General features: G+C 44.7%; 1 long non-coding RNA gene across 1 annotated transcript; it reads left to right on the top strand.

Moving 5' to 3' along the window:
• Positions 1–16,620: 16,620 nt before the first annotated feature.
• On the top strand, positions 16,621–17,049 carry LOC122671612. Its single transcript, XR_006334369.1, has 3 exons — positions 16,621–16,633; positions 16,842–16,855; positions 17,039–17,049. It is a non-coding gene; the product is annotated as an uncharacterized LOC122671612 (long non-coding RNA).
• Positions 17,050–24,960: the final 7,911 nt, after the last annotated feature.

Genomic DNA, 24,960 nt, shown 5'->3' with positions numbered 1-24,960 from the left:
TCCTTACGATCAGATCGTGGAGGGGAGTATTTATCAGATGAATTTAAAGATCATCTCATATCACAAGGAATAGTTAGTCAACTAACTAATCCAGGTACACCACAACAAAATAGTGTATCCGAATGACGCAATTGGACCCTATTGGATATGGTCCGGACGAAGCTCACTTATAGTGAGCTGCCTCTTTCTTTCTGGGGGTACGCTTTAGAGACGGCGATATATATCTTGAATAGGGTTCCATCTAAGTCTGTAGCCAAGACACCCTTTGAGTTGTGGAAAGGGTGAAAGCCTAGTATTCAACACCTTAGGGTATGGGGTTGCATAGCACATGTGCGAAAGCAACAGACAGATAAGTTGAAATCCAGAACTTCGAGATGCTATTTCTCAGGCTACCCCAAAGGCACGATATGCTATTATTTCTATGACCCGATTGACCAAAAGATCATTGTAAGCAAACACGTCACATTTCTGGAGGAAGAAATGATGACCCAGAGGTCCGAACCAGTAGTCATTAAGGAGCTATCAGATGGCTCAAAAACATCACTTCCTGAAGTGAGACCAATTGACATACCCACTGAAACACCAACACCTAAAGGACCTCGACGCAGTGGGAGGACTATTAGACCACCCACCAGGCTTACTCTTCTAATGGAAGAGGAAACTGTGGAAGAGTTCCACATGGTATCGGTTGAATCGGATGATGATCCGATGACATACTCTGAGGCTCTAAAGGATGTTGATGCCACTAGGTGGCTGGAAGCAATGAGCTCTGAAATCGATTCGATGCATTCCAATAAGGTCTGGACTCTAGTCGATCCACCACTTGGCGTCAAGCCGATTGGATGTAAATGCATCTTCAAGAGGAAGAAGGGCGTAGATGGAAAGGTCGAGAGATTCAAAGCGAGACTGGTGGCAAAGGGTTGTACCCAGAAAGAGGGTATAGACTATGAGGAAACCTTTTCACCAGTAGCGATGATGAAATCCATCAGGATTTTATTGGCTATCGCCGCACACTTTGATTATGAGATTTGGCAGATGGATGTGCATACTACATTTCTAAATGGGTTCATTCAAGAGGAAATCTACATGGAACAGCCAGAGGGGTTCCCTTCCTTGGAGGAAGAAAGAAAGGTGTGCAAATTGCAGATGTCCATTTATGGGCTGAAGCAAGCTTCCAGGAGCTGGAACATCAAGTTTGATCAATCAATCAAATCGTTTGGTTTTGATCAAAACATGGATGAACCATGCGTTTACAAGAAGATCAGTGGGAGGGCAGTATGTTTTCTTGTTTTATACGTAGATGACATATTGCTGATTGGTAACGATGTAGGATTCCTTTCATCTATAAAACAGTGGTTATCCACAACGTTTCCGATGAAAGACCTTGGTGAAGCTAGCTATATCCTTGGGATCAAACTTGTAAGAGATCGCCAAAAAAGGATGCTAGGCTTGTCACAGGCTACCTATATAGACAAAGTCCTGGTCAGATTTAGTATGGAGAACTCCAAGAGGGGAAGTGTTCCTTTCAGGCATGGAGTCAGTCTTTCCAGATCTCAATGTCCTCAGTCTCAGATGGACATTGAAGAGATGAAGAGGATTCCCTATGCCTCAACAGTAGGAAGTCAAATGTATGCTATCTTGCGTACGAGGCTGGACGTTTGCTATGCAATAGGTTTTGTGAGTCGTTACGAGTCTAATGAGTGGAGGTGCCATTGTATAGAGGAGTACAAAATAGAAATCTATAGTCAATCCCTATTTTTATGAACACCTTGCATCATGTGATGTGGCTAATAAGGTGTTTGGGTTAGGAAGTTCCTAACATTTCTGGAGTAGTCCCTGATCTTGTCAAGGGCCCCATTCCCCTGTTATGTGACAACAGAGGGGCCATTGCACAAGCTAAGGAGCCTAGGGCTCATCAGAGGAACAAACAAATGCAGCGGAACCTCATCAGAGAGATTATCAAGCAGGGCAACGTGCGTATCTCTAAAGTGGACACAACTGAAAATGTGTCTGATGCCATGACAAAGGGTTTGTCACCAGGAGTGTTTGAGAAATACATGGAGGGCATGGGTTTAAAATGTATGGGGAATTGGCTTTGATGTACAAGTGGGAGATTGTTGGACAAGTGTGTGTCCATCAAACCTGGTTTGGTCCGGTTAAACCCGGTTCACCTTTGTATTGAACATTTATACATTTTAGTTTGATATTGTCACATGCGATATAAACTTTTTTAGCATTATGTGTCCCTAAGTTTTACTTAAAATGGTAGTCACGACTAGGGTTTGGGTTGGGCACCCTTATCATATGGTCGTCGCATTGGGTATGCCTAGACATGTGATGTCAGGGTACGAATGCGAGTGCTCACATGTTTGATGTGTGCATTGGCGAAGAATCTACTTTGTCGATTCCCTCATGTATTACTTGTTGGTCAAACAGCGGTCCAGGGATCAAGCCATGGTTCCCTAGGAAAACCAATATACTACAAAATTAGGGTTTTGCACATCCTGGGTTATCCCATGGTGTCCCATGGGTGCCCCATTAAATTTTAGGGTTTTCCATGGTCGCCCATGGGAACCCTGGTGCATCCCTATTAGGGTTTCTCCTTCCCTATTGCGTCCCATAAAATTAATTATCACAATAGGGATAGAGAAATTCATCTCTAGTCCATCACATGGCAAGAGGGATCCATCCCATACTCGAATGTGTAGTGGAATTAAATCAATTCGAGTTTCTTTCGCATCCCATAAATATTAATAATCAATAAATTGAAGGAATTAATAAAGAACTGCTAACCTGGTGAGCCTCAAGTGTTGCTCCTCCAATAGACAGTGGTTCTTCCTCCAATGAGCGCTCCAAGCAAACAGATCTGAACCTCCAATGGTGCTACCAAGGTTCTACACTCTAATCCCAGATGCCCTCAAACTCCTCAGCACAGATCTAGGGTTTCACAAACCCTAACTCTCAAACACAGGTGACAGAAGCAAGAAGAAGAAGAGAGATCACAAGAGGGAGATAACCTGGTGAGCCTCAAGTGTTGCTCATCCAATAGACAGTGGTTGTTCCTCCAGTGAGCGCTCCAAGCAAACAGATCTGAACCTCTAATGGTGCTACCAAGGTTCTTCAAGCCAATCCCAGATGCTCTCAAAATCTTCAGCACAGATCTAGGGTTTCACAAAGCCTAACTCTCAAAACAGATGAGAGAAACTAGAAGAAGAAGAAGAGACCTCAAAGAGGGAGAGAGAAACCAAAACGCAGAGGAGGGGACCAGGCAGAAACATGGAGCACTGCCCCCCTCTTGCGTTTTCTGATCCTTTTATAGATCTAGGGTTTTAATTAAACCCTGGGTGGATTACTTTAATCCCAGTGAGAGTCTGTCTCTCTCTCTCTCAGTTTGGTAGTTTTGTTTAAACTCAAAGTACTTCTAAAAGGGGAAGAAGCAGAATCTAATAGGGAAAGTATTAATTAACTACTTTATTTAATTATTAATGGATAATTACAATTAGCACCAATTCCATTAATTAAATAAAGAACCAATTAAATTAGCAAATTCCAAATAACTCCCTATATGATAACTATTTATCATATACAACCCCCCACACTAATCAACACCATCATTATGGAATCTAGGGCATGTACTGCCAAACCCCAATCCATAGTACATGTCCATATAAGAGCATCTGTGCATCTGATCGGGTCCCGCAAAACTCGATAAAATACTTTGTTCAAATAATTATAAATAATGTATCATTTTATCTAAAATAGATTTTTGCCAAACCATTTCCAAAACGGCACTGGATCCAGATTCTGATCCGACCATTCACAGACAGTCTCTATCTTGGTGTTCCCCAATCGGGCAGTGGTAACCGTGTTGGATAACTCCTTCACTCACAAAGTGTTCACGTATTCCTAGAACACCGGCTTTGACTCGCTTGAGTCTCAGTCATTGATGAACCAAAGAATGCGATCACACTTTGCAGTGACAGGGTTCCCTCAGGTACAGGGTGTCGGTGACACATTTCTATCCCTTCCTACATCTAGCAGTAATACATGAGGAAATCGACAAAGTAGATTCTTTGCCAATGCACACATCAAACATGTGAGCACTCGCATTCGTACCCTGACATCACATGTCTAGGCATACCCAATGCGACGACCATATGAAAGGGTGCCCAGCCCAAACCCTAGTCGTGACTACCATTTTAAGTAAAACTTAGGGACACATAATGCTCAAAAAGTTAATATCGCATGTGATAATATCAAACTAAAATGTATAAATGTTCAATACAAAGGTGAACCGGGTTGAACCGGACCGAACCAGGTTTGATGGACACACACTTGTCCAACACCAATGAGTCCTAATCTGACACCAGTGTGTAGCCTAGCACCCAAAAAAAAAAAAAATTCATAAGAGTAATGAGGTTGCATCCAATAGTGAACTCTCATTTGGAAATGCACTTTTTAACGCTTAAGCAAGTTCATTTTGGATTTAAGGAATAAGATTGTGTCGTAGTTACACTGAAACCTTCCACACTTAAAAGTGGTATTTTTTGCTATTGGGGAGTCTTGAACCCAAGTTACATGTGTATACTATGATGTCACCAGCCACTGAAGCAAGGGGCTATCGACATTGAAGTATGAAATAGTTTAATGTCTTGAGTATTTATTTTGAAAATAGGAAGGAGAATGCTAACCTCAAAAATCATATGAACCCAAGAGCCTAATTACTCATGTGAATAAATATTTTAATTTTTATTTATGGTTCACGATGCCAAATGTGTGTTTTTTTTAGGGGGGGGGAAGGTTTGCAAAACCTAAATTCAAAAGGTATAATAGCTCATTTTTTATATAAAAAAAGAAAAATTCATTAACTAGAGAAGAAGCTCTGTACATCATCTGTAGAGAGTTCAAAAGAAGTAGAGTCTATTAGGGCTTTAGTAGCAAAGCCATACAAAACAAAAGGAATATCAGAGTGAGAAACATTTAAAGAAAACTCCATTTGAAATGTCTGTAATAGTAATTAGCTGCAGGAACAGATGCCAGGGCCAGGATGTTGTAGTTGGTTCTGAGAGTAACTGGTTCACTGCTGTACAATCATACCACACCTCCAAAACATGAAATCCCAAAGATTAGCATGTTTCAGCCCTTTTTCTACACTTGTTATTATGGCATCAACATGTTGGCCTCGCTCCAAAAACCTGCAGCCACCCAAATAATGCTTCTCTCTACCAAAAAAAAAATAACTCCATCCAGAACCTTTTAAAACCGGGTTAGTAGTTCCTGCGCAAACCAAAATAGAAAAGTATAATACATGGAGTTGTGGTATCCAACTAGAATAAGTTACACAATTATCATTATACATATCACCAGGGGGATTAAGAGGTGGGGGATATAACTTCAAGTTAGTGACCCACCGTGACACATTAACAAGAACCCAACTAGGATCTGGTTTTAAGGAACCATGCATAACTTCATTTCTAAATGTCCAAATAAACTAACAAGTGGTGATAACTACTGAAAAAAATACCATTTGAGAGATTTCTTGTCCAGAATCTGGGCATTAAAAATATAGATGCAGAGATTTCCCAATGATGAGGTGGAAAGTAATTCCGTTTTCAATCCTAAAGGGCCTGCAGCCGATATCCGTTTGATTCATTCACATGATAGAAAAAGATGCCAATACGATTCCATATTGGATCCACAGAAAACGCAATGAGAATCAATGTGTAACCATTGCGAAAGGTTAGCCTTGATCGAGAGACCTGCATGTAACACATGCCAAAAAAAAAATAAAAAATTTTGGGTGAATTGGAAGTTTCCACAAAAACTGCCACCACGAGGAGTTTTGTGTAGAAAGATGAGTTAGAGTATACGTTAATAAAAATTTAGTAACCAATTTAGTAGTAAATTTTCCATCCTTGGCTAAAGTGCATTTTCCACCTGTCAGAATCAGATGTTATAGGAATTGACAAAATAGACTCAACAATAAAATCAGGGAGACAAGATCTAAGCAACCTCAAATCCCAAACATTACCACGAGTAAAGAAATCAATTCGCACCTTAGGATCAGAGTAATTGTTCCTATAACACACAATATCAGGTCTATTTGTGATCCACGTACGGGTCAAACAAAAAAATGATTTTGAACCATTCCCAATAGATATGCTAATTTAAGAAGTATCCATCCTAACTTAAGAATTAAAGCTCTATTATGAACTTCAACTTTTCGAAAGCCCAAACCCTCGATCTCGATTGGAGTTGATGAACCCCAAATAAAGCTAACCAATCGAACACCACCACGTGGCGGGACTAGGCAAGGCAAGGTGAACACCCCCCATTTGGGTGAACCCCCCCTTGGGTGAGCTCCCCCACTTGGGCGAACTCCCCTTGGGTGAGCTCCCCCATTTGAGGGAACTCCCCCTGAGCAAGCTCCCCTTGGGCGACCCCCCTCTTTTGGCGCAGACCCTGTGCACATGGACAGACACAACAGACTCTAGGCCCCGCCTCCAATTGTAAGATGTACGCTACCTCCAGGACTCTAGGCCACCGCCTATCAGTCAACGTACCCACAACGAACTCAAACACTAAAAGCCTATCACCATGGTCCGAGGTCTATCCACCAAGGATCCTAACATCGCCAGAACACTCCCTCCAGCAGGGAGGCGGCCAATCAAAAAGGAACCCGGCTACCCAGGGACTCTATCAATCATGATGGCCACTCTACATCAACTGGGACTCTCCTCACCGCCAGGCACTAATATATAAGGGAAGGTACTCTACCCCTACACCCATCTTGAGTTTTATTCACTCATCTATTTGCGCAGAGAGATCTGACTTTGGCATTGGAGAGTCCGAGGCCGAAACTACATCGATTCTTTGTTGTCACTCCTTGGTCCTTTTGTAGGTTACGGCACTCGAAGGGACCGTAGACAATTTCCTGACGCAACAGATTGGCACTGTCTGTGGGAATGATGCTAGCCATTACCTTTACTAGCTTGTTTCCATACCTGTTCAATCATGGCCCCGCGAGGTAAGAAGGCCGCTCCCTCCACCAACAATGCTACGAGGGAGGGGAACGCATCACCTCCCGTCACTAGAAGTAGGTCTAGGAGGAGGCAGTGGGGGAGAGTGTCTACAAAAGAAGACAACCTTGGAGAGGGTCCATCCGAGGACTCAACCACAACAGGGGCGGAGTCAGATTCGTTAGACATCATGGACAATGGCAAGGAAGGCTACTTACTTGAGTAGTAGTCCCCCAACGTCAAGCCATAGACCCAGGAGAGTGGAAAAGCAAGCTGCAACGACCAACAAGCAAACCCATGAGGAAAGGTACCCAAAAAAAAAAAAAAAAAAATTTTGCCATGGCCAAGGACCGTAGGCGACAGGCCATGAGCATGGACGAGGTTCGAGGTTGAGGTTCGAGGACGAGGTTCGAGGTCTGAGGTCGAAGTTCGTGAGAGGTCGAGGTCAAGGTTCGAGTAAATATGTGTTCGTGGTTGAAGACCAATTCAAATCAATACCAACAAAAAAAAAAAAATTTGCCACGGCTAAGGGCCATAGGCGACAGGCCATGGACATGGACGAGATTCGAGGTTAAAGTCTGAGGACGAGGTTCGAGGTCCGAGGTCCAAGGTCGAAGTTCGTGAGGGATCGAGATCAAGGTTTGAATAAAGACGTGTCTATGGCCAAAGACCAATTCGACTCAAAAAAAAAAAAACAAAAAGAAAAAGAAAAAGGGACAAGGGTCCACGCCCAAACGGGCGCCGACCCTTGGAAAGAGAAAGGAGAGAAGAAAGACTAAAAATATAAAATAAAATAAAATAAAGAAGAAAGAAAAGAAGGGTAGTTTGGCCACGCCCATGGGCCGCGGACCAGCCAAGGGTCGAGGATCGAGCACAACCAGGCACGGATCAAAGCTTACGGGCACCGATCAAGGATCGAGGACACCCAAGTAGGAGTGGATCGAGGACACCCAAGTGGGAATGGATCGACGATGCCCAAGCGGGTGAGGATCGCTGGACGAACGCGAGGGGACGAGAACGCCCAAAGGGGCGAGGACCCCGACGACGCGAATGGGAAAGCACGCCCGAAAGGGCAAGGGCCGCGGGCACGAATGGGCAACGACACGCGAATGGGCAAGGACGTCGGACGGGGAACCCACGGGTCGTGAACGGTGTCGATTGAGGACGAGCGCCACGACGTGTGTCAATCAAGCACCACACAAAGGATGGTCAAGGCAAGCTTGGCACGAACTAAGGATGGGCATGTGCGCAAAGCAACGACCAAGCACCAAGCCACATGTGCCATGAGACTAACCAGGGCCCAAGAACTAGAAGAAGCCAAGAAACAGTAACCAACAAACAAGAGGATGTCACATCACCCTTTGCCACCAAAGGACACACACCTTGTGGGCAACAAAAAGTGAAGGCCAAAAGCAAAGCAAGAGAGAGAGAAAGAGAAAAGCAAGAGAGAGAAGAAGAGAAAAGCAAGAGAAGAGAAAAAGTGAAAAGAAGGAAGAAAGCAAGGTGAAAGAGAAGAGGTTTAAACCCTCAACCTCTCCCTCCTCAAATAATTTACAAGTAGGACCGTGATGAGAAGATTATTCACCGAGAACCCCTTAAGGGGTATACAAGCTTAAGAAATACTCTCTTGAGCGTTCCACTCCAAGAGAGTGGGGGGCAAATGATGAACCCCAAATAAAGCTAACCAATAGGAGACCACCACGTGGCAAGACCAGGCAAGGCAGGGTGAACACCCCCCATTTGGGTGAACCCCCCCTTGGGTGAGCTCCCCTACTTGGGCGAACTCCCCCTTGGGCTAGTTCCCCCATTTGGGGGAACTCCCGTTAGGTGAGCTTCCCCATTTGGGGGAACTCCCCCTGAGCAAGCTCCCCTTGGGCGAACCCCCCTCTTTTGGTGCGAACCCTGTGCATATGGACAGACACAACAGACTCTAGGCCCTGCCTCCAATTACAAGACGTACGCTACCTCCAGGACTCTAGGCCACCGCTTATCAGTCAACGTACCCACAACGGACTCAAACACTAAAAGCCTATCACCATGGGCTGAGGTCTATCCACCAAGGATCCTAACATCGCCAGAACACTCCCTCCCACAGGGAGGCGGCCAATCAAAAAGGAACCCTGCTACCCAGGGACTCTAACAATCACGAAGGCCACTCTACATCAACTGGGACTCTCCTCACCGCCATGCACTACTATATAAGGGAAGGTACTCTACCCCTACACCCATCTTGAGTTTTATTCACTCATCTATTTTCGCAGAGAGATCTGACTTTGGCATCGGAGAGTCCTAGGCCGGAACCACATCGGTTCTCAGTTGTCACTCCTTGGTCCTTTTGCAGGTTACGGCACTTGAAGGGACCGCAGACGATTTCCTGACACAACAGATTGGTGTCGTCTGTGAGAACGACGCTAGCCATTACCTTTACTAGCTTGTTTTCATACCTGTTCAATCATGGCACCGCGAGGCTAGAAGGCCGCTCCCTCCACCAACAATGCTGCGAGGGAGGGGAACGCATCACCTCCTCCAAAGAGCTCACGTTGCAGAGCCAATGATAGGGGTGTAAATGAATAGCCAAAATCCATTTTCGTATCCATGTCCGTATCCATTTAGCACTATCCGAATCCGTCCGAAAGCTAAACGAATGTGGATACGGATAGGCTATAGCTATCCGAAAAGCTATATTTACATGTAAACAGATAAAATATCCGATCCGTATCCATGTCCATATCCATTTAGCACTATCCGAATCCGTCCGATAGCTAATCGGATGCGGATGCAGATATAGCACTATCTGAGCCGAATCCGATCCGTTTACAACCCTAGCCAATGACCACGTCTCTCTGGAGAGGGAAATCCCAGTCGATGATCAAGTCGCAGTGGGTGAACCCAACAAAGAAGTGGTGGTGGAGGTGGTACCTGACCCTAATGCACTGACAACTGTGGGTCAAATCAATAACTTACAGCGTCAGATCCTCGATGACCAACGACTCTTCCGTGAGTACCTAAGGCAGAGAGCGGTAAACCACCGTCGTAGACGGGAGGAGAACCCAGAGAGGTCAACTCCTAGGGGTGACAGGTCCAAGAGGCACACTAGATAGCAGGGAGAGCCATCCCAACTCCCAAGGAGAACAACAGACCTCCCAGTACAGTCTGATTGTGGGAGAACACCATAACACCAAACTGTGGCACCAAGTCCAGAGGGCTCGATCAGGAGATCAGTATTCTAAGGTTGGCTAGGGGGAAGTTATATGCTAAGGCAGAGCCACTCCGATGGGGGTGATAGCCCCTCACGTTCATGTCAAGCCTCATCACGACCTGATCCTTCCCCGTCCCGCTAATACTCAAGGTGGGAGGACACTTCAAGGAGAGAAAGAGAACGGGGTCACAGCGAGCAACCAACCAAGCGGGAGAGACCATCGCGAGATGAGGAGCTAGACAAGAGACTCCGAGAGTTGGACAAGAAGTTGGAAGGACTGAAGAAGCAGACCAAAGGTGAGACACATTCAATACCCGGGCAACATCCATTCTCAGAGAAGATCATGTCAGCCGCACTCCCATCCAGGTTCAGGTTACCCACCTTTGAACTCTACAGTGGAACCACGGACCTTAATGACCATATCAACTACTTCAACGGGATGATGACCCTATATGGAGGATCAGACGTGGTCTCCTGTCGAGCGTTCCCTACATCCCTCAAAGGTGTGACGACTTCATGGTTCTCCCGACTACGTCCGAGGTTGATAGGTTCGTTTGCAGAGCTATGCAAATAGTTCCTGACCCGCTTCCAGAGTAGTGTCAAGCATAAGAAGACCACGGTCAATCTACTGAACGTGATATAGAACCCTGGGGAATCCCTTAGGGAGTATATCAGCAAGTTCACCAAGGAATCCCTGGAGGTCCGAGACTTGGATGACCAAACCCAGCATGCAGCCTTGGTTGGGGGAATCTGGGACCTGGAGTTGATCAAAGACTTGGCCCGTCATGAGACCAAGACCATGAGGGAGCTCCTGGAGTGCTGTAACGAGTTCGCTAACATGGCAGAGATAGTACAAGCACGGAAGAAAGCGCTTAAAGCCAAGCCCCAGGACAACAAGAGGTCGACGATGGACGACCACAAAGAGAGCAAGAGGTCGAGGACTGAGCGTCGATAAGACAAGGGTGACTGCACCTCAGGAAGGGGAGATCGTCGCCTAAAAAGGAGTGAACGAGGAAGCAGGCCAGAGTTCACACCCCTAAACACTACCAGGTCGCAGATCCTCATGCAGATCTAGGGCCGTGACCTAATTCGATGGCCATGACCCATGCTAGCAGGACCTGAGAAGCACAACCCCAATAAGTACTGTCTCTTCCACAAGGACTATAGGCATGACACAGAAGAATGCTACCAACTGAAGAGGGAGATAGAAGGCCTTGTGAAAGCAGGGAGTTTGAACAAGTATGTGAAGGGGAGACGTGATGGTCGATCAGGCCAAGGAGATAGAGGTCGTGACTGAGAAAGAGAAGAACCCAGAAGGGAAGAAAGAAGGACAGACCGAGAGAGAGATCGCCCAGAGGAGCGAAGAGATGTAGCTGAGCGTAGTGGCACCAAGGGAGCCCCCATCCTTACCATACTAAGAGGACCAGGGCAGGAGTCTACTAGGAAGGCTAAAGCCCATGCCAGGTTCGTGGGAGTAGTGGAGAAGCTAAGCAAGGTAGCCAAGTCCGAGACGGTGATCTCCTTCTCGGATGATGACTTGGAAGGTGTCAGCTTTCCACATGAGGATGCCCTGGTAGTACACGTGGAAATAGCTAATCGACCTATGCACAGGGTGTTGATAGATACAGGGGCATCCGTGGATGTGCTCTCACTGGAAGCCTACCGCCAGTTCGGGTTTAGAGATGACCAACTCAAGCCAGAGCCTACCTACCTCCATGGGTTTTCAGGAGCCACCGCCTCCATCAAAGGCACCATAGAGCTACCCATCACATTTGGAGAACACCCTCGATAAGTGACCATCATGGTGAACTTCATGGTCGTCAAATCCGTAGTGTCATTCAACAGCCTCCTAGGGCGACCATCTCTAATAGCCCTTAGAGGTGTCGTATCTCTGCTCCACCTAAAGATGAAGTTCCCCACTGACAATGGAGTGGGTGAAGTCCGAGGTAACCAGAAGAAAGCTAGAGACTGCTATGCCACCTTTGTGAAGAAGAACAATGGCAACACATGAGGGACGACACTTTGCATAGAGAACCTGGTCAGCGACCAGAGAGATGAACTGACAAAGAAGAGAGGAAGACCGGTGGAGGACCTCATCCCCTGGCCACTCAGTAAAGACGACCCCTCCAAGGTCCTTCAGGTTGGCTCATTATTGAGCAATGAGCAGAAAGAAGAGTTGGGGCACCTCCTCCAGACTAACATGGATGTCTTTGCATGGTCGACTGCAGACATGCCAGGCATACCCAGATCCATAGCATAGCACAGACTGCATGTAGACCCAACAAGGAAGCCCGTCCAGCAGAAGAGAAGAAATTTTATCCTCGATCGACAGGTAGCCATAAAGGAAGAGGTCGAAAAGTTGAGCCGAGTAGGGTTCATCAGGGAAGAGAAGTTCCCTACCTGGCTCGCAAACGTGGTCATGGTACCCAAGCCTAATGGGAAGTGGAGAATGTGCGTCGACTACACTGACTTGAACAAGACGTGCCCAAAGGACGAGTACCCACTACCCAGGATCAATTTATTGATCGATACCACCGCTGGACATGAGATACTGAGTTTCATGGATGCCTACTCCCGCTACAACCAGATCCTCATGCATGAAGATGACGAGTCTTACACCGCCTTCCGAATGGATAAGGAGAACTACTACTATCGTGTCATGCCATTCGGATTGAAGAATGCAGGGGCCACCTACTAGAGGATGGTCAACAAAATGTTCGAAGACCAGATTGGGTGCAACATGGAGGTATACGTAGATGACATGCTTATGAAAAGCGTCCAAGCTCACCAACATCTGACCGACCTGGAAGAAGTGTTCGCTGTACTGAGAAGGAACCAGATGAAGCTAAATCCTGCAAAGTGCACCTTCGGGGTGACGTCAGAAAAATTCCTAGGGTTCATGGTCTCGGTGCAGGGGATAGAAGCCAACCCATCCAAGATCAAGGCCATTCAAGAGATGGCACCACCTCGGACAGTTAGAAAAATACAGAGATTGAATGGAAGGATTGCTGCCCTTTCAAGATTTGTGTCACAGTCGGGAGACAAGTGCTTGCCATTCTTCAAGACATTAAAGAACCTCCGAAGTCCTAAAGACTTTGCATGGACAGAAGAATGCCAAAGAGTGTTTGAAGAGCTGAAGGTGTACCTCGAGAATCCACCATTACTTGGGCGCTCAGAACCCAACTAAGAGTTGCAGATCTATTTGGCTGTGACACCCGTAGCAGTGAGCGCAGTGCTACTAAAAGAAGAGGGCAAGATACAGAGACCCATCTACTATGTCAGCCATGTCTTAATTGATGCAGAGACTAGGTACACAAGGATTGAGAAGGTAGCGTATGCACTGGTGATCATGACCAGGAAGCTAAGACCTTACTTCCAAGCCCATACCATCATGGTCCTTACTGACCTACCATTAAAGAAGGTACTGCACAAGCCAGACATCTCCGGACGGTTGATCGTCTGGGCGGTTGAACTAAGCGAACATGACATCAGGTTCCAACCCAAAACTCCCATCAAAGGCCAAGCCTTGGCAGACTTCATCACCGAATGCACCTTACCAGAGACAGAACCACAAGCAGAGGAACCAAAAGATCAAGACCAAGGGTCATGGGAGATGTTCATGGATGGTTCGAGTAATGCCACAGGAAGCGGAGCTGGATTCATACTCACCAGCCCTGAATGATTTCGAATCCAATATGCTCTACGATTTGCCTTCCCAGCATCCAATAATGAAGTAGAGTACGAGGCACTACTCGCTAGACTCCGGGTGGCTAAGGCCATTTAAGTCACACACCTATCCATCCGGAGTGACTCCTAACTTGTAGTGAACCAGGTGAATGGAGAGTACGAGGTGAAGGACGATCGAGTGGTGTCATACTTAGCACGTGCTTGAGAATTGATCGAGGGGTTCATGAAGTTTGAGATGATTCGAGTTTCCAGAATCGAGAATGCCACTACCGACGTGTTGTCCAGGCTAGCCAATGACGAACTCAGAAACCTGGCCAGTGCAATGTACATGGAGATATTGCATGAACCCTCATACCAGGAGAAGCAGGTCAATGAAATCGAGGAGGGGCCTAGCTGGATGGACCCCATACTCAACTACCTATAGAACGACGTCTTACCAGAAGACAAGGTCGAAGCAAGGAAGATAAGGATGAGAGCTACAAAGTACACCGTGCTGGACGGAGTACTATACAAGAGGGGGGCAACAGCACCATGCACTAGGGTGCCTAGGACCCAGGGAGCCCAATATGCTCTAGCAGAGGTACATGAGGGGATCTATGGAAGCCACATGGGAGGAAGACACCTAGCCTATAAAATCCTCCGCCAGGGGCTCTACTGGCCGAGAATGCAAGAGGAAGCCATCTAGTACATCAAGGCCTGCGAGCAATGTCAGTTGTTCGCTCTAGTATCCCATCTACCCGTCACCAAGCTGACATCGATCCTCAACCCCATTCCCTTTGCCATGTGGGGGGTCGACATCTTATGGGACTTCACAGCAGCATCAGGCAACCGAAAGTACTTAGTGGTCGCCATTGACAACTTCACCAAGTGGGTAGAGGCCAAACCATTGGCCAAGATCACAGAGAATGAAATGGAGAAGTTCATCCATGACGACATCATCTATAGGTTCGGCGTGCCAAAGATCATAGTCTCCGACAACGGTAAGCAATTCAACAACCCCAAGTTCAGAACCTTCTGTCAGAGCTACAACATTGACTATCGGCCTGTTTTGGTAGCCTACCCACAGGCCAATGGTCAGGTGGAGGTCATAAACCGAACCCTACTAGATGGAATAAAGAAAAGATTAGAAGGAGCCAAAGGGAAGTGGGTCGAGGAGCTACTAAGCGTCCTATAGGCGTATCATACCACAGTGCGGACACCCACAAGGGAGAGCCCATTTGGCTTAGCATATGGCACAGAAGCATTGGCACCGATGGAAGTCCTAGCCATGTCTCACAGGGTACTGCACTTCAATGAAAGAACATATACAGATAGACTACGCGCAAACCTGGACTTCCTGGACGAGGTACGTGAGAAGGCGTTGCTAAGGAACGTGGCATATCAGTAACGAACAACCAAGTACTACAATGCCAGGGTGTGAGAACGACTATTCCACCAGGAGGACCTAGTCCTAAGAAGAGCAAGTGCATCACAGCCATGGAAGGAAGGGAAGCTATCAGCAAATTAGGAAGGACCTTACATAGTTTCCAAGCAGATACGTCCAGGGGCATACCTCTTGAAAACTCCGGGGGGTAAGAAGGTAGACCGTGCCTGGAACTTAGAGCACCTAAAGAAATACTATCAGTAGAAGTAACAGCAACAGCACAGCACCAACAGTAGTAGAAGTTGCAGTAGATGGCAGTACTATTTCAAGGATAATTTGAAAAATTTTCTCATTTGAAGTAAAGATTTGGTTTCAAAATACTCATCTTCTACTACTCAAGTTGAATCACTGCCACCGTACCAAGCCCCGTTGGCTACCAAGGCATTATGCCACCAAGGTCCGTTGACCACCAAGGCATTATGCCAACAAGGCCCGCTGGCCACCAAGGCGTTATGCCACCAAGGTCCGTTGACCACCAAGGCGTTATGCCACCAAGGTCCGTTGACCACCAAGGCGTTATGCCACCAAGGCCCGCTGGCCACCAAGGCGTTATGCCACCAAGGTCCGTTGACCACCAAGGCGTTATGCCACCAAGGCCCGTTGGCCACCAAGGTGCAACGCCACCAAGGTCCGCTGACCATCAAGGCGTAAGGCCACCAAGGTCTCCAGACCACCAAGGCATAAGGCCACCATGGTCCACAGACCACCAAGGTTTACAAACCACCAAAGTCCGAGAACTATCAAGGCTTAAGGTGCAAGGCCAACGAAGTTGGATGACTACCAAGGCCTATCGGCCATATACGAGTGACGAAGAGCAATACACAAAGGAGCGAGGGTCCAACCACAGAAATCCAGAAAGAATGTTGTGGGAGAAGGAAACCTCATAAAGGCAGCCATCATCTCTAGGAGGACTACCATCTGGGCCAGGACCATCAACGACACCGTCCCCGTCATTAGAAGTAGGTCTGGGAGGAGGTAATGGGGGAGAGTGTCTACAAAAGAAGACAACCTTGGAGAGGGTCCATCCGAGGACTCAACCACAACAGTGGCGGAGTCAGATTTGCTAGACATCATGGACAATGGCAAGGAAGGCTACTTACTTGAGTAGTAGTCCCCCAACGTCAAGCCACAGACCCAGGAGAGTGGAAAGCAAGCTGCAACAACCAACAAACAAACTCATGAGGAAAGGTACCAAAAAAAAAAAAAAAAATTTGCCACGGTCGAGGACCGTCGGCGACAGCCCATGAGAATGGGCGAGGTTCGAGGTTGAGGTTTGAGGATGAGGTTCGAGGTCTGAGGTCTGAGGTCGAAGTTCGCGAGAGGTCGAGGTCAAGGTTCGAGTAAAGATGTGTTCGTGGCCAAAGACCAATTCAAATCAATACCAACAAAAAAAATAAAATTTACCACAGCTAAGGGCCATAGGCGACAGGCCATGGACATGGACGATATTCGAGGTCGAAGTCCGGGGATGACGTTCGAGGTTTGAGGTCAAAGTTCGAGGTCGAGATTCGAGGTCTGAGGTCCGAGGTCGAAGTTCGCGAGGGATCGAGATCAAGGTTTGAATAAAGACGTGTCTATGGCCAAAAACCAATTCGACTAAAAAAAAAAAAAAAAAAAGGGACAAGGGTCCACGCCCAAATGGACGCCAACCCTTGGAAAGAGAAAGGAGAGAAGAAAGACTGAAAAAAAAAAAAGAAGAAAGAAATGAAGGGTTGTTTGGCCACGACCAAGGGCCGCGGACCAGCCAAGGGTGCGGACCCCGCCAAGGGTCGAGGATCGAGCACAACTAGGTGTGGATCAAAGCCTACGGGCGCTGATCAAGGATCGGGGACACCCAAGTAGGAGTCGATCGAGGACACCCAAGTGGGAGTGGACCGAGGACACCCAAGTAGGAGTGGATCGAGGACACCCAAGTGGGAATGGATTGAGGACGCCCAAGCGGGTGAGGATCGCTGGAAGGACGCGAGGGGACAAAGACGCCCAAAGGAGCGAGGACCCCAATGACGCAAATGGGCAAGCACACCCTGACAAGCAAGGGCCAAGGGCAGGGACCGGGGGCGCTAACGGGTAACGACACGCGAACGGGCAAGGACGTCGGACAGGGAACCCATGGGTCTTGAACGGCATCAATCGAGGACGAGCGCGACGACGTGTGTCAATCAAGCACCACGCAAAGGATGGTCAAGGCAAGCTAGGCACGAACTAAGGATGGGCATGTGCGCGGAGCAATGACCAAGCACCAAGCCACATGTGCCATGAGACTAACCATGGCCCAAGAGCTAGAAGAAGCCAAGAAATGGTAACCAACAAACAAGAGGATGTCACATCACCCTTTGCCAACAAAGGACACACACCTTGTGGGCAACAAAAAGTGAAGGCCAAAAGCAAAGCAAGAGAGAGAGAAAGAGAAAAGCAAGAGAGAGAAGAAGAGAAAAGCAAGAGAAGAGAAAAAGTGAAAAGAAGGAAGAAAGCAAGGTGAAAGAGGAGAGGTTTGAACCCTCAACCTCTCCCTCCTCAAATAATTTACAAGTAGGACCCTGATGAGAAGATTATTCATCGAGAACCCCTTGAGGGGTAGACAAGCTTAAGAAATACTCTCTTGAGCGTTCCACTCCAAGAGAGTGGGGGGCAAATGATAAAGCTAACCAATCGGAGACCACCACGTGGATGGACCAGGCAAGGCAGGGTGAACACCCCCCAATTGGGCGAACCCCCCCTTGGGTGAGCTCCCCCACTTGGGGGAACTCCCCCTTGGGCGAGCTCCCCCACTTGGGGGAACTCCCCCTTGGGCGAGCTCCCCCATTTGGGGGAACTCCCCCTAAGCAAGCTCCCCTTGGGCGAACCCCCTCTTTTGGAGCGGACCCTGTGCACATGGACAGACACAACGGACTCTAGGCCCTGCCTCCAATTGCAAGATGTACGCTACCTCTAGGACTCTAGGCCACCGCCTATCAGTCAACGTACCCACAACGGACTCAAACACTAAAAGCCAATCACCATGGGCCAAGGTCTATCCACCAAGGATCCTAACATCGCCAGAACACTCCCTCTCGTAGGGAGGCGGCCTATCAAAAATTAACCCTGCTACCCAGGGACTCTATCAATCACGAAGGCTACTCTACATCAACTGGGACTCTCCTCACCGCCAGGCACTACTATATAAGGGAAGGTACTCTACCCCTACACCCAACTTGAGTTTTATTCACTCATCTGTTTGCGCAGAGAGATCTGACTTTGGCATCGGAGAGTCCTAGGCCGGAACCACACCGGTTCTCCGTTGTCACTCCTTGGTCCTTTTGCAAGTTATGGCACTCGAAGGGACCGCAGAAGATTTCCTGAAGCAACAGGAGTGCAAACCTTGTTCCAAGCAATGAAGCAAAGGTTTTTAGATTGCGATATAGAACCATTCTAGAATTGTAGGCAAATTGAATCAATAGCCTTGCAGATTTTTCTAGGAAAAAGAAAACAAGACATAGTATACGTAGGAAAACAAGCCAGAACAGATTGAATAAGAATTTTTCTACCTGCAAAAGACAGATGGTTAGACTTCTAAACAGATAATTTGCTTTTCATTCGACTAATAATTTTTCCTGGATCCTTTGATTTAGATCTAGAGTGAAACAAATTCATTCCCTAATAAGTGGATTTGGAATCCATCTCCTTGGTGCCAATAATGGAACATAGTTCTCTTATCTACAGTAGAAACATTTCTACTAAAGTAGATTCCACTTTTAGAAAGGTTCATCTCTTAACCAGAAACATCATGAAAAAGATCAAGAACAACTTTAATTGTTAACAAATATTCTGAATTCGCACGACAGAAAATGAATGTGTCGCCAGCAAAAAAATAAATGAGAAATTTTGAAGGCATTTCTTGCCACTTTAATGCCCCTAAACATTCCCAGCTCTCTATAAGCATTGAGAAGTCTAGAAAGGACTTCCATTGAATAGATAAATAAGTAGGGGCTAAGGGGGCATCCTTGCTTGATCCCTCTAGAAGCGGGAATGAACCCAAATGGACTATCCTGAAGTTTAATAGAAAAAGTAGGAGAGGAAATTAAATTGTAAATCAGCTCACACCAAGACTCCCCAAAACCTAAAAATCTAAAAACATGTAATTAGATACCATTCTAATCTATCATACGCTTTGGCCATATCAAGTGTGATGACCACAAAACCCCCTTTTCCTTTTTTATGATTGAGGAAATGAAAAATCTCTTGAGCAATAACAATGTTATCCGTTATTTCCCTTCCAGGGATAAAAGCACTTTGACAAGGGGAAATAAAAGACGAAAGAAAACCTTTTAATCTATTAGCAACTAGCTTAGCTAAAAATTTATACACCACATTACATAAACTAATGGATCTAAACTCAGTGACATTCACAGCTGTAGGTACTGTGGCATTTGGATGCGGGTTTCTCCGCCTTGCGGGCGGAATCCGTTAGGTTTCTGTGGCTCCTTGGCGACGAGGGCTTGTGGATGGCATCACATATCGATGTATCAACATAAGAGATTGGGGTCATATTTCATAAATTAAAATAAGGATTTGGGCCTAGGATCCAATGGGTGTAGCCCCATCCGGGGTAAGCGAAAAGGGCTACATTATTCCATATGGTCTGGTCAGAGATTATGGGTAAGTAGTCAGGTTACAAGTGTGGGAAGGTATTAGCATCTCATCTCGCCTGGTTAAATCAGTCTTTCTACTAGATGCTAGATTCAAAAAATTCTCCTTAATAACACATCCTATACCAGCATGCAATGCTAGATTATGATGTATTGAACATAAAAATAATTTATTATGTACACTAAAGTGGACTACTTTAATGGTCAACATTGTAACAATAATAAGAAAGAAAGAGACAAATACCTGTCAAGAAACAAAAGAAATAAAGAAAAATGTACCAAATATGAAATATATGATGTCCCACGGCTCAGGTGGAGATGAACGATCGGCTTACTTCTCTCTTGTCGGACAGAGTAATGGCTATGTAAAAAGGATTTTGCTATTCAAACTTTGGGCACAGTAACAGCTATATATGGGGTTTCGTTACTTGTATTTGGACATAGCAACGGTTGTATATGGGCTAAATGTGGGGCAAGGATTGAAGGAAAGCAAGACTTCGAACCAAAAAAATCTTTAGGTAGGGTAATCGAAGAAGCTACCTATCCCTGATGATCAAAGCTAGCAAAAAGAGGGGGCTAAAATAGTTGTGGGAAGGCTCAAAAGGAGCAAAATAGGAGAAAAATGGGGGTGGAAGCAGTCCTTAGGGCTTTTTTCCTTGAAAAATGAGGGTGGGAGTCAACTCTATTTATAGGGGTAATCTGGTCACTCACGGCACCACGGTTTTGGTATTCCACCAGACCTCGGGTCTTGGGCTTTTTGGGTTTTTATAGGTTTTTTTGGACTGCCGTGGTCGGGGAAGGTGAGCAGTACCTCCTTCAGCATTTGGTAAAAAGGTCTTTCAAATCATTTTTAGGGATGCGGGTAATATGGCTTGGATGCAGGGGCAAGAGTCCTTCTTGAAAGAGATATCGATGTCTGTTTGTATCCTATTGTCATCATCGTTGAGGGGGTGGCAAAATTCTATGTCTATAACAACCTCATCCTTTTTAGGAATAAGGCACAATAAGGTATGATTGATGCCCCCAGCAAGCGAGTAACCAAGGAAAAATGGCTGCAAAATACACAACATCCATACTAACAAGGTCCCAAATTTTATGGTAAAAACAAGCTTGGAATCCATCAATACTAGGAGCCTTAAATGGTCTCATCGAAAAGACAACAATTCTTACTTCCTCAGTATTAGAAACTCTACACAGATGGGCAATGATATTCTCCTCAATAATGGGATCAAACAGGCATTCCACAAACTCAACATCCAGAGGGTTTGAAGAAGTGTAAATACGGATAAGAAGAGAGATAAAAGCGTTGGCTATTTCTCTTGGATCCTCAATCTTAGAGCAAGAGTCATCAACAATAAATTGGATATTTCTTTTCCAAATATTATCCTTAGCCATGGCATGATATTTCTTTCCGAATAATAGCTCCTTTAGGCAAAGCTTCAACCATTTAATCAGTGAAAATTACTTTTCAAATTTTAGGGAATTAAAAGAAAGGAGGGTCGCCATTTTGAAATTTGAATGTTGTCTGGCATCTCTATATCAACAAAAGCCTTAATAACTTTGGATTTTCTTAACAAAGTAAGAGTTTAAAGATTCTACCAACCATAGTCACAGCTCTAATCATCAATTTTCTCTATGAGGACCAAAGTTTTAGTAATCGATATCAATATCGATCTGGATTGGCCTGTATTAAGGGTGTCAATGAGTAACTAGGAACCAGGTACCGAATCCGGATCCTGACCGAATAACCTAAACCGATCTGAACCGAATTTAATATGGTTAAGTCTTGTATCTGAAAATGTCTTTATAATTTGGTTTGGTTCAGATCTGGATCTACCCACTAAACCGACGGATCTAACCGAATATAAACCGAATACCCACCTTAAAAGTTAACTTAAAATCCTAATAGTTTATTAGGTTTAGAGTTTTAATGGTTTAAGACTCTAAGTTGACAGTTAACCCTTAGTGCCTTAAAGCCTTAGACTCTCTTACTCCTTAGTACGTCCTTACGTCTTACTAAATACAAATTTCTTCACGATCACGACTTCTTCTGTAATTCTTCAATTCTTCTCTTCTTTCTCTTTACTGCTTCATCTTCTCCGTCTCTAGCAGTGTTGTAGTGGCTTCATAGTTGATTCTCCATCTTCAACAATCTTACAATTTCAACCTCCATGCAAGTTGAAGTTAATCTCTCTCTAAGCTTCTTTTGTGCTCAAGAGTCCTAAACGAACACAGTTAAGGCTGAAGGTAGAGTTTGTGGGATCATCCTTCCAGTTCTCTTGTATTGTTCCAAGGCAAGCAAAGGCTACAACACTAGGTATTGAAGGTATAGCAGTACTGGTCTCTCTCTTTCTCTTCCCATGAGCTTGTTTTTTTGATATAGTAACCGGATGTAGTATCAGATAAGAACCGAATATAAGAATCCAATTGTAACCAGATCCAAACCGAATCGACCATGACTATTCAATTTTAGAACTGATCCGGGACTTGATCCAGATTTGAATCCCACTGCCACTAATTAAAACCGATCCGGATCCAAACCAAATACCCTAATCCGCACTGAATTGACACCCTTGCCCTGTATTGGTCAAGATTGGACAATTTTACGTCTAAATATTAATAAAAACAATTTTATTAATATTTTATCCTTATGTCCATGACGTGGACACAAGCATTTCATGGCAAGTGGTGTTGTATCTTTTACAATGAAAATGATTTCCACCAACTTACATGGAATGATAGAATTGCTTGCATTGCTTATGGTGACAGTTGTTCCTTGCCTCCTTTCCTCTGATTTATTAATCCTTTTCAAGGAGAGTGACTGTTACCACCACCACAATCACTCATCATTTGCTGGCGTTGAAAAATAATCTTAAGAGATCGAATCTAAATTCTAGGGTAAACAGTTTTCGTATGGATTTTAATCTCTTACATTTTCGCTTTCAAAAAGTAAAATATTTTTTGAACTTTTTTAGTCAAAAAAGCTGATCACAAATGGGTCAATATTACTGGCTATTTTAATAGTGAGTGTAAGAGATTTTAATACTTTGTTTTTTATTCTATATTTGGAAAGAGCATTAGTACCACGCGCTCACCCAAACTGTGATTTACTCACTCAACACGATCTATCATGTATCTTTGAGTTGAAGGGACCCATCTTGTACCGTTATGGGCATTAAATGCTCATGGGTGAGACAGAAAGACATGATCTAACCATACATTAGATTTCCTTCCATCAGCCTTATAATGGCTCCCACCACCAGCATTAGGCGATTTTGCTGCGCGTTTTATAGAAACAAAACTAACACTTAAGTGATACTTTTTAGAACCCAAAGTTCAGTTGCTGGTCCACGCGCGGGACTGTCTCCGGAGATATAACATACGACCAACATTGCTTTTGGATTTCATTAAAAAAAAACAGGTTTTTTTCATGTACCCCTGAGGTTTGATGTAATAATAAAAAGTATCTCTCAATTTTGAAAAATTCTACGTATTCCCCCTAAGATTCTTAACAGTAAACATATACTCTCATTCTGTTAGTCTAGGACTAATAACATTAAAATTAAGAGAAAAATTAACCAAATTGCCCTCATCTTTCCCAAATTATTTTCCCAAACCCTGCACATGACTTCCCTTTCTCCTTCCATTTCTGAAACCTATTATAATTAAAAACCCTCAAAACCAAATCCATCTTCTATTTTTTCTAAGGTTTGGGAAAAAAAAAAAACCAAAAAATTGTTGAGCAAATTCTAATGAAAATCGCAGTAATAAATTAGGGTTGGGGAAAATGCCCCACTACGATTGCCCCTTCCCCCATCGCCACCAAAACCATCAGACCCTTCTTCCTAACTGACAACTGAAAGAATTGATTTCTCTAAACTCGACTTACTCGCAAGTTGAATACGTAAAGAAAGTCACTTCATCTTTTGGAGAGTTGCTAAACACTAGTGGAGATTGTAGTTTCACAGGCAACCCGATTTTATTTGGAGGTACTGTTTCTTGAGAATTCTCAACCGTTGCACAGAACTCCAATTTCTGTTCACTCTTGTTCCTCCTCTTTCAATTATGTTCTTACAAAATTCTTATCATAGAAATAGTTCAAGATGCTGGGAACTCTAATTTCTGTTCACTCTTGTTCCTCCTCTTTCAATTATGTTCTTACAAAATTCTTATCATAGAAATAGTTCAAGATGCTATTCCAAGTAAGATTTCTAAATTTCTCAGTTGGAGTTTGATTTTCAAGTTCTATTTTTGGATCTTTCTTTTGATTTCATAGAATCATACTTCCAATTTATCTTAATTCTCTGTTTGGATTGAATTCTGGAATCTGGTTTCTAATTAGCATTCTATTGTTTCTGTTGAGTTTGTTGCTGCACTGATCATGTTTGATTATTGATTTGAATTCCTCTGAAATCTGCTATCGATTTGCTATTCTTAGATTTTTTTTCTAGAATCTTGCTCTCAGTAGGATTGGACCATAACTAATAAGTCAAAAACTTATACAGATAAAGGGAAAATGGATTGAGGGTTTTAATTAGATTAGGTTTCAGAAATGGAAGGAGAAAGGGAAGTTATGTGCAAGTTTGGGAAAGATGAGTTGTAGATTTTGAAAAACTAATTTGAGGAAGATGAGGGCAATTTGGTTAATTTTTCTCTTAATTCTAACGGTGTTAATCTTAGACTAACGGAATGGGGATATTAACTGTTAAGAACCTCATAGGGCACACAGATTTTTTCAAAACTAAAGGATGTTTTCATAATTACGCCAAACCTCAGGGGGACATTGCTTTTGGATTAGGATATAAATTAAGAGAAAAAAACAGCTTTAAGATAGAAATACCAAAACACCCTTAACTTTAACACGTGGCCAATAAGACTGTGGCTCTGCCATGGCCCCACCCTTCCACTGACAAAAAATAAAATAAAAAGAAAAGTCAGAGAAGGCAACTTTCGAAAGTGTCACAACACAACACTCGCTACAACCGAGCAGTATTATGGATGATGGTC

This window comes from Telopea speciosissima, chromosome 8 (assembly GCF_018873765.1).
Source record: "Telopea speciosissima isolate NSW1024214 ecotype Mountain lineage chromosome 8, Tspe_v1, whole genome shotgun sequence".
Lineage (NCBI taxonomy): Eukaryota > Viridiplantae > Streptophyta > Magnoliopsida > Proteales > Proteaceae > Telopea > Telopea speciosissima.
The sequence above is the reverse complement of the archived record's forward strand: the minus strand, read 5'-3'. Positions and strand labels throughout refer to the sequence as shown.